The sequence below is a fragment of the Myotis myotis genome, unplaced genomic scaffold, assembly GCF_014108235.1.
Source record: "Myotis myotis isolate mMyoMyo1 unplaced genomic scaffold, mMyoMyo1.p scaffold_m19_p_16, whole genome shotgun sequence".
NCBI classification, from domain to species: domain Eukaryota; kingdom Metazoa; phylum Chordata; class Mammalia; order Chiroptera; family Vespertilionidae; genus Myotis; species Myotis myotis.
Window position 1 is genome coordinate 29,524,908 of NW_023416320.1, and position 11,725 is coordinate 29,536,632.

Below are 11,725 nucleotides of genomic sequence, written 5' to 3' on the forward strand. Positions count from 1 at the left end.
TAAATTTTTTAAAATAAGATTTTTAAAATGTAATCTCTTAGTGAAAATAAAATTATAAAAGGTGTTTGCATTTCTAGGTTTTTAAATTTTATCACTTATGTTTTTTATTTCATACCTGAAAATAGGTCCCCTAATTCCACTTTTATGGGTGATTCTCCAATCAAAGTTAAGATTTTACTTAAATAATTAAGTACTTAAAAGTTCATTGGGTTATTTTCTCATTATTCTTTCTGTTATAAATAATGGTACTTACTTTTACTCATAGACTATCTGCCAAGTTACCATTTTTGTACTATATGTATGTGGGGGTTGGGGATAATGGGATAGGTTTGTTATCTAACCAACACAGCCTCCAACCAATACATAAACTTTTACTCCCATTCTTCTTCCTTTCTTTTCTTTCTTTTCTCTTTGTTCCCTATGTATTTCTAAATATTACTTCCCAAACTTTCTGATTTACTGGAACTTTTCTCGAAACAATAAGTTCTTCCTAAAATATGCAGGGAGAAGGGCCACATGTGAACAGGATGAGGTAGGGCAAGGCCTTGAGAAACCTGGGAGATAAACAGATAAATGTTATCCCCATGATCTTCATGAGGAACAAAGGTAAATGCCTTGGAACAATCACATTTTGAGTAGAGTGGACGTCAGTGTCTCCTTCTTCGTGGATGTTTCCATTCCCATCACCCTGCAGTGCTTGGATAACCAGCATCTCGTTTCTTATTGCTCATTTAAAGTGTACACACAGAAATATCTGGATACTGGTTTCATAGATTACCAATGAAAGGTTAAGTCCTTTTTTAAAGGATAGTCAGCAAATATGGTAACTCTTAGCTTCACCACCAAAAACATCCTCAGGTGAAATGTTAACTTACAATGATTTGATAATATTGGTCCTATGTAACATTTTTGTATGGATTACTCTAATGCGGTTCAATGTTTTGTTACATTTTTTCTCAATGTTTTCTGTCTTCCTTGCAATTTTAATACATCCGAAATGATGTGGCAGAAAAATCAGTGTTTGAAAGGGTCTGGCACTATCTCTATAAGAATATTATGTCCTTTTTTTAAAAAAAAAAACTGGAGATATGAATATCAGATTCTTTTTACATTGATTTAGTGCAAAAATCTGGCATTCTTAATCAACTGTAAGCCAGAAAGTTTATTAATAAACCTAGAAATCTGAAAAGTTCTTAATAAAACCTTTTAAAAATCATATATTAAGCCAAAACCGGTTTGGCTCAGTGGATAGAGCGTCGGCTTGCGGACTGAAAGGTCCCAGGTTCAATTCCGGTCAAGGGCATGTACCTGGGTTGCGGGCACATCCCCAGTGGGAGATGTGCAGGAGGCAGCTGATCGATGTTTCTCTCTCATCGATGTTTCTAACTCTCTATCTCTCTCCCTTCCTCTCTGTAAAAAATCAATAAAATATATTTTTTAAAAAAAATCATATATTAAAACATTAGGGGAGAACTAAGATGGCGGCATAGATAAACACCGGGAAATTGCTGCCTCCCACAACAATTGAAAAATACATCAAAAACACAAAACGGACATCATCCAGAACTACAGGAAGGATGGCTGAGTGTAAATTCTACAACTAGAAGGAAAGAAAAGCACACTGAGAGCCAGAGGAGCTGTGGAAGTAAAGTGCAGAGGTAGGGGGCTCGCGCGCGCGGAAAAGGGCTGGCACCTGAGGACGCGGCTGTCTTTTTGAATCTGGAGGGAGTCACAAGCTCCCGACGGCTCTGAACTCCGGTTCTGGGAAGTCTCTGGGGACCCAGGACTCATACGGGGAGAAACTGGACTGTTTGGCAGCGGACTAACTTGAGGGCGGCTTTCCCTCAGAGGTGCTTGCAGCCGTTACCTGGACACTGAGACTCACAACTCCTTAGGGCAGGGCTGAGGCTCCGCCATAGCTGCTTGCTCCGCCCTTTGATTCCTTGAGCCCCCGCCCCACCCAGACTGTGGCAGAGGCTTTTGCATATGAATGCCCCGGCCCTTTGTAACCTGTAATTACCTAACTGCAGCCTGGCCAGACAGACCCAGAACTTCCAAGAGAAGGCCCAAGGCCCCACAGCGGCTTGCATTGCTTCACAGCTGAGCCTCATCAGGGCACCTCCAAACTCCAAAAAAGGAAGGGGAATCTGCAGTTCTCTTCGTAGCTCCTGCTGTGTAACCTCAGGCAGAGGCTAATTTAGCACCTCCTTAGATCCAAGAGCCACTGTACCCAGTGGTCAGAGGGGGACCATCCAGATCACAACTCCTCAGATCCATAAGGGACACACTCAGGGTGCAGTCTCAGTGAGCACCAAAGCCCCACTGAAGCAAGTCTTGCCCCAGAAGGGTGTCTCCAGCACAGAAGTTCTCCCACTGCAGACACAGCTGATTCTCACTGCCAATTGGCCTGGAGGTCAATTCCTCCCAGTGATCCTACAACAACCAAGGCATAGCTACCTCAGGTAACTGGGGAGGCTGAGCCACTGGGCCCTACACTACACCTAGCACACAAAGCCACTCTATCAACAGAGGGAAGCAGCCAAAATGCGGAGCCAAAGAAACAGGTCACAAATGGCAGAAATGGAGGAAAGCAAACGACTGGATATAGAGTTCAAGGCCACGTTTATAAGGTTTTTCAAGAATTTTATGGAAACCGCCGATAAATTTAATGAGTCCCTCAATAAATATAGTGAGACCCTGGAGGACATGAAAAAGGACCAACTAGAAATTAAGCATACACTGACTGAAATAAAGAATAATTTACAGAGATCCAACAGCAGACAAGAGGATCCCAAGAATCAAGTCAAAGATTTGAAATACAAAGAAACAAAAAATACCCAACCGAAAAAGAAAAAAGAAAAGAGATTCCAAAAATATGAAGATAGTGTAAGGAGCCTCTGGGACAACTTCAAGCGTACCAACATCAGAATTATAGGGGTACCAGAAGGAGAGAGAGGGCAAGATATTGAAAACCTATTTGAAGAAATAATGACAGAAAACTTCCCCTACCTAGTGAAAGAAATAGACTTACAAGTCCAGGAAGCGCAGAGAACCCCAAACAAAAGGAATCCAAAGAGGACCACACCAAGACACATCATAATTAAAATGCCAAGAGCAAAAGACAAAGAGAGAATCTTAAAAGCAGCAAGAGAAAGACAGTCAGTTACCTACAAGGGAGTACCCATACGACTGTCAGCTGATTTCTCAACAGAAACCATGCAGGCCAGAAGAGAGTGGCAAGAAATATTCAAAGTGATGAATAGCATGAACCTGCAACCAAGATTACTTTATCCAGCAAAGCTATCATTCAGAATAGAAGGTCAGATAAAGAGCTTCACGGATAAGAAAAAGCTAAAGGAGTTCATCACCACCAAACCAGTATTATATGAAATGCTGAAAGGTATTCTTTAAGAAGAGGAAGAAGAAAAAGGAGCTCTTACCATTTGCCACAGCATGGATGGAACTGGAGAGCGGATAAATACCACATGATCTCACTCATTTGTGGAATATAATGAACAACATAAACTGATGAACAAGGACTGATCCAGAGAAGGAGAGGCATTGATTGGACTGTCGGGCTTTGGAGGGAGGGTAGGGGAGGGTGGGGGTAAGGGGGAAAGATCAACCAAAGGACTTACATGCAGGCATATAGGCCTAACCAATGGACACAGACAACCGGGCGCGGGGGGGGGGGCATGAGCGGGGGGGGGGGGGGGGTAGAGGGTAACGTGGGGACAAGGACACATATGTAATATCTTAATCAATAAAAAATATATTAAAAAAAACAGGGTGGGAGGAGATGGTTATTTTTAATATAAGAAAAGAGATTACTATAGCAAATATCACTGCTTGGGAGCAATTAACAATATAAAAAATGCTATTTTTGATTATTATTTAACTTCTTTCATAAAAGGACTCCAATCTTATACAACAGTCTAGGGTATAATATGACAAAAACTGCATTTTCACTTGCCAAAATGTATATATGGAGGGGAGGCACGTGAGGGAACAGCAATGATTTTTTTCAGATGTCATCATCTGGAAATAAATGCTGAAGGCCACAGGCCCTGTTAATCTTTACGAAGATGAAGAAGCTCCTGATAGTAAAACAAAATCTGGAGTTACCAAGTTAACAATTAGGACAGCGGTGTGTGGGAATTTGATTACTTATCATCTCCACCAGAGGGTGTGTGGGCCCTAGGAAAGGATGTCCATCATTAGCTTCTCCTTAGCAGGTTTAATAAAATAAAGGAAGAGGATAAAAGTTACTTGTTCCGATAGAGCAAGGAATTACCTAGACATCAGTATCAGTTAGCCCTGCTGTTTCCTGACCTCCTGCAGTATAGATAAGGAACACTAGGCTAAATGTAATTAGCATTTTCTTACAGAAAACAGACTGACCACTGTCAGAGAGGAAGGCAGTTGGGGGCTGGGTGAAATATGTAAAGGGATTAAGCAAAGAAAAAAAAATACTCTTAGACACAGACAACAGTATGGTGATTACCAGAGGGGCAGGGGTGGGAGAGGTAGAAGAGGGTAAAAGGGGGATAAATTGTAATAAAATGAGACTTGGGGTGGTGAAAACAATATACAGAGGATGTATTAGAATTGTATACGTGAAACCGGTATAATTTTATTAATGTCACCCCAATAAATTCAATTAAAAATAAATAAAACTAACATTTTCAGAAATGTAATAATGTTTAATTGTAAAAGTATTGATAGTGTCAGTGTACTATAGGCCTTAGGGTTTTTTCAGTGTGATACTACCCAGCATTGCTCAGATGTTTATCACTTCGGTGTATTGCCCACTGATGATAATTTTCCCTGGAAATTATTTAAATCGCCCCACTAGTGTTTCAACTCCTTCAATTATGTGTTCTTCATTTTTATGCATTGCCAAAAATTACTCCTGAACTCTTCCCTCCACCCCTTTTTTCTTGTTTTGGCTAAATTCTGATTACTCAGATTTTAATTCTTGGATCTTTTATATCTTTGCAGTCACCACTTCTCACCACAGTGAATTCTGTTTTGATCTTTACTTTTCCCTCTTTCAAAATTGTGCATGCAACTTTACAATCATCAGGTCCACTAATAGAGACATGAGTGGCTGATTGTAAAATGAAAATGGAGCACCTGCATAAAAGTTGGATCCCCTAAGTTCCTCATCATTCCTCTAGGACAGGGGTGGGCAAACTTTTTGACTCGAGGGCCATAATGGGTTCTTAAACTGGACCGGAGGGCCGGAACAAAAACATGGATGGAGTGTTTGTGTGAACTAATATAAATTCAAAGTAAACATCATTACATAAAAGGGTACGGTCTTTTTTTTTTTTTTTTTAGTTTTATTCATTTCAAACGGGCCAGATCCGGCCCGCGGGCCGTAGTTTGCCCACGGCTGCTCTAGGACCAACTCTGCAGGTCCCAATTTTCTCATCTCCAGAGCAAGATTAGAACATGGTCCTTCAGTTCTTAATTCTGATTCTTTGTCAGAAAATTAAGCACTGATCAACACAACATGCCTGAAGATATTATGATGGAGTTAAAGATGGACGAATGATACAACAGAAACCAATAAAAAAAATCCAGAGAAAAATATAACTTTTGTTGCTTGTTCTCTTCCCATTGAGTTGGCTTTCTGGGGCTATCTACTAGTAGTAAGAGAATTTGAGAATTCTTATTAAAAATATTTCCCCCTAAGCCCAGCATGCATGGCTCAGTGGTTGAGCATTGACCTATGAACCAGGAGGTCACAGTTCGATTTCTGGTCAGGGCACATGGCCTGGTTGCAGGCTCGATCCCCAGTAGGGGACATGCAGGAGGCAGCTGATCAATTGTTCTTTCTCATCATTAATGTTTTTATCTCTCCCTTCCTCTCTGAAATCAATAAAAATATAGTTTAAAAAAGATGTCCCCCTGAAACCTATATAATTTTATTAACCGATGCCTACCCAATAAATTAATAAATAAATATTTTCAATCTAATATATGTGGAATAGCTGGTAAAGGATAGCATTAACAAGTAGAATAGTCAATGAAAGTTTTGCAGGCCAATACAATTTTCTTAGGCCAAATTTTTAGTAGCTTTAAAAAATTTTATTAGAGTCCTTCATATGACACTATTCAGTTTAAAATGTTTAGTAGAATATTTAATGATGTGAAAGAAATTCACAATAACAGTGAAGTCAGGTTAGAAAAGATTCACCATAGGATTAAAAGTCTAGTTTTAAAAAACAACAACAACAAAAACCTGCTTATCATTTCTAGCCAGAATTATGGTCTTTTATAATTCCTCACTCAAAGTAGCCAGGACTCCTGGAAGAAATGACTGATTCCAGATTTGGGAAAGGGAAATACAAGATGAGCACAGATTATCTTGGTACTGAAAGTACAGATGGTTTTAAAGACCAGTGGAGTCATGCAAAAGGGCACAGAAGCCAGGTTGAGGTCCCCACTGGCCTAATTTAATACCACTTCAGCATCAAGATGATAGTTACTGAAATCAAGTCTGTAAAAATTCATAAGTTCTTCATGATTTACTTCTTTGTCATTGTTGAGGTAGCCATTACATCACTTCTTTGAAATGGGTAGAGAAAAGTATGTATTTATCCTGTCTTTCTAGTAAGACCTGTATTTCTGAGCAACCAGTAACCCTAGTTGATAAGTGAAAGCTATACTTTACCAAAAAATGGCAGCTACTATAGATAATAAAAAATAGAAATATAACATTCCCTAATGAACCACACTTTGATCATGAAATGACCAGAATGAGCCAGAAAACACGGCAAAATAATTTTGCTTCATGATAACGCACCATCATACACTTCAAAACCAGTTAAAGACACTTTAAAAGATCTTGCCTGGGAAGTATTAACCGACCCGCTGTATTCACCAGACCTTGCTCCTTCAGATTAGCACTTGTTCCAATCGATGGCACGCTCACTTTCTGAGCAGCACTTAAAAACGTATGAAGTGGAAAATTGGGTCTCTTAATGGTTTGCCTCAAAACAAGAAAAGTTCTATTGGGACGGTATCCACAAATTACCTGAAAGATGGGGGAAATGTGTAGCTAGCGATGGATATTACTGTCAGTAAAGCACTTCTGATGTTTCTCTTGAAATTATAGTGTTTTCTTTGATTACAAAATCCGCATTATTAACCGGTACACCGCATTATTAACCTGGCACATTGACACAGATGTCGAACTTGAACACTCTCTGTGGCTTCCTCCCCTCCCAAAAAATGCAAAGCCCAGCAAAAACAAAACTTCACACACAAGGCCTTCTTCCTTTCGGCTGCTGATTTTATTGCATAGGAAGAGAAAGAAATATTTCAGCAAAAAAACAAAATACAACTATAATAGGACACTACACATTTCTATTTTCAAAAGCCCTGCTGTTCGGCCCTAGAGAGTTTTCCTTGACCTTTTTCTGCTGCTCCCCCAGGTTATGTCATTGCACCAATGCCATGCTCTGTGCTTGGAGTTCGGTGCTTCCTAGAATTCCAAATTCTTCCTATTAAGTAGAGTTCTTTTCTGACTCTAATCATAAACTTAGGCCCTTAGTCAAACCAACTGAGGTCTTCAGTAGAAAAAGGTGGGGAGTTCACTCAATAGGATTTGCCTACCTTAGAAGTTGTAAATAGAATTTTCCCCATCCGTTACATCATGGTTTGGATTTTTAGTGACAGTGTGGTAATGGTATTGCAATTTGTGTTTTTTTTTAATGTCATTCTAGAGCTTAGAGATCTAAGACAGGAGAACTACTTCAGCCTAAACATAAAGAGCAGGACACCCAAAAAACCAAGGCTTTATGCAAGTGTAGTTTGGTTTCAATGTTCCAAACAGCTGTGGTGCCTTAAAAAAATAAAAAAGACCTTGATAAATACTGTTCAAGGTCTGTTCTTACCAGTAAATGGCCTTGATCTTGGCTATTGGGTCCAGAGCTGAGCAGGCTCTGTATGGAACCTACTGGCGCATGTTGACTTTGGAGGCTTTACAGCTTTTCAGTGAGGAAACGCTTGCCATTTCTAAGCTTCCTAATATGCACACAAATGCACACTTCATTTCTGCGGATATCTCCTTGTCCTATTGATACAGTTATGAGTTTGATACCTTTTTGTATAAATCTGTTATTTATAAGTTTTGAAAAATATGCCATTTAAAGGTAAGCAGAGCAAAAGGTGGGAAATAAATTTAACCCATCTCAGTAGAATGAATTTTGATTCCTGCTTTTATTTGAGTTTTTTTTTTTTAAAGTCATAGAACTTAATGTGTGGCCAATATAACATGAACCAAGGTGAACTGGAGGCTGGAGTGTAGAGAAAGTTCTTGCTATCTGTCTTTGAGCTTCAGTTAACCAACCAACAAAAACAGCATGGCCCATCATGTCACATGCTTGAACCAGTTTTTCAATTAAGTTTTAGTAGATTAAAATCATGGTAATGAGCCCTGGCAGGTGTGGTTCTGATGGTTGAACGTTGTCACATATACCAAAAGGTTGTTGGTTTTATTCCCCATCAGGGCACATGCCTGGGTTGTGGACTCAATCCCCATAGAGGCATGCAGGAGGCAGCCGATCAATGTTTCTAAGATCAATGTTTCTCTTTCTCTCCCTCTCCCTTCTTTTCTCTTTCCAAAATCAGTAAAAACACATTTTTTAAAAATCATGGCAATGAGCTAATCAGGTTACATCTTTGAAGTTGTTTATTTCTCAAATGCCTGTGTCCCCTATAGATTTCTCTCGGAGCAAGGTAGTACTAGTATATAAATGCAGCATGGCTTAGGCCAGTGATGGCGAACCTATGACACGCGTGTCAGAGGTGACACGCGAACTCATTTTTTTGGTTGATTTTTCTTTGTTAAATGGCATTTAGATATATAAAATGAATATCAAAAATATAAATCTTTGTTTTATTATGGTTGCAAATATAAAAAAATTTCTGCCGAAACCGGTTTGGCTCAGTGGATGGAGCGTCGGCCTGCGGACTGGGAGGTCCCGGGTTCGATTCCGGTCAAGGGCATGTACCTGGGTTGCGGGCACATTCCCAGTGGGAGATGTGCGGGAGGCAGCTGATCGATGTTTCTCTCCCATCGATGTTTCTAGCTCTCTGTCTCTCTCCCTTTCTCTCTGTAAAAAATCAATAAAATATATTTAAAAAAAAAAAAATTTCTATATGTGACACGACACCAGAGTTAAGTTAGGGTTTCTCAAATAGCTGTCACACTGAGCTCAAAAGGTTCGCCATCACTGGCTTAGTTACAGGGGTGGGGAATGTCTGGCCCATGGGCCGTATAAAACCCACAAAATCATTTGGTCTGGCTCTGCCAAGGCATCAGGGGTGAGTTAATTAAATGTGTGATCAAATATAGCAGGCTAATTTTTAAGTTGAAAATTTTGTATGGACCTCGAACGATGTTATAAATATCCAAATGGCCCTTGGCAGAAAAACGGTTCCCCACCCCTAGTTGGGGAAAGAAAATTACTCTAACCTGGATCTTATTCCTTATGCCACCATTTAGCATCAGTGAGACCTTAGACAAGTCACTTCACCTCTGTAAAACGTTATACAACAAAATAAATGATTATGCACCTCTCACCGATTGATTTAAGGCAATCCTTGCATGACTCACTACTGACTGTGAAATAGGGATCATTTCTTTTAGTTCTAAAATTTGTTTACATCTTAAAAGGTATAGATAGTACTTACTACAAAATTTGAAATGTGATGAAAAATAAAGTCACTATTGTTCTTAGAATCATCTCCCAAAACTCCTCTCAACATTTAATCGTAATGATAATATGCTCATTGAGAAGCCTATTATTTCAACCAAAACAGGAACTCAATGTTGATGGGTCCTTGTGAAGATTGTTTCAATTTTGGAATGCTTTGAAGATTTCTGGGGGCTTGTGACCAGAATGCCAAGAGGTAAAACAAGTATAGATGCAGCATATTAGTCATTTATATTCTTAGTTAAGTATTACTTGAATTTTTCATTGGATGAATTATCTGTCTTATATTTAGCTGAGGTTAACTCCATCTATGCTTTTCTCCCCATTTTCCTCACTTTGTGAGAGATGTCTAAAATGTGTTTTTCTTTTTCAGTTTTGATCTCTAGACGAAATTCTTAATCTCTGGAAGTCAGTACTGTTTAAGCATATCCAAGCTGGACTTAACCCGTTTTACTCAGAAAGCAGAATTCTGTGAGGCCAGGCTTTGCTAACCTACCCTTTGTTGTTGTTGTTGTTGTTAATCCTCACCTGAGGATATTTTTCCATTGATTTTTTTAAAGTAATTTTTTATGTATTACATATTTCCCTCCCCCTCATCCCCCATTGATTCCTTCTAGCCCATCTCCATCCCCTGCCCCAGGCCTTCACCACCTTGTCTTTTTAGAGAGAGTGGGAGGGAAGGAAACAGAGAGAGAAACATCTATGTGAGAGAGACACATCAATTTGTTGCCTCCTGCATGCACCCTGACTAGGGCCAGGGATTGAGCCTACAACTGAGGGACATGCCATTGAGGGAATCAAAACCAGGACCCTTCAGTCCTCAGGCCAGTACTCTATCCACTGAGCCAAACCAGCTAGGGCAGTGGTTCTCAACCTTCCTAATGCCACGACCCTTTAATACAGTTCCTCATGTTGTGGTGACCCCCAATCATAAAATTATTTTCATTGCTACTTCATAACTGTAATTTAGCTACTGTTATAAATCGTAATGTAAATATCTGATATGCAGGATGTATTTTCATTGTTACAAATTGAACATAATTAAAGCATAGTGATTAATCACAAAAACAATATGTAATTATATATTCAATATGTGTTTTCCGATGGTCTTAGGCGACCCCTGTGAAAGGGTCGTTCGACCCCCAAAAGGGTCACGACCCACAGGTTGAGAACCGCTGAGCTAGGGCTAACCTAGCCTTTTATAATGCAGCATCATTCACAATCAGACAAGTCACAGTGTCCAGGCAGACTCAAGGGGAGGGGAAATCACCCCCCCCGCCCCCCCCCAAAAAAAGAGAAGACTATCTTTCACCTTTAGTCTGCCACAGTCTCATTTTCCAGAAACATCACTCTCATTTTTACCTAAAATGACATTTCAAAAAGCCAACATAGAGTCTAATAACAACATAGGCAGTGTTTAATCTAAGATACAGGAAGATTCTTGTTTTATTTTGGAATTAAGGGTACCCAGACATAATATGTAATGATGTAGCACAATGGTAATGTCTTATATGGGGGATCTATTTTCCTAATGATATGCCTTCAGATAATACCCTCTCCAGGTTAGGATAAGTTATGTCATTAGAAGTCGTGGGTGGTTGGATAGGGAGAAAAATTAACCCTATCAAGAGTGGTTAATATTTGTATTCATATCCAAAAGTAATACTGAATGCTACAAATAATCTCTCAGGGTCTGGTAGTAGTGCTTTATCTGCATTAATAAACAACTAGTGCTTATTCTTATTTTCAACCTAGTCTCTTAACTACCATCTGAGGACCATCTAATAGCAGTTAAACAGCTGCATCGCCTGTAATGTTTAGGCTTTGCAGGTAAAAGCAGCAAGTTCCAGAACAACCTGAACAGAACTGCTCCATCTTTTTAGAGCTGCAGGTTACATAAACTTGCTTTGCCAGCTTTGACTGACGTCACTGTCACGTGAACAGATGCCTAGTGGGAGCTTCCCAGCAGGTGTGCCAGGAATGGATGACGAGAG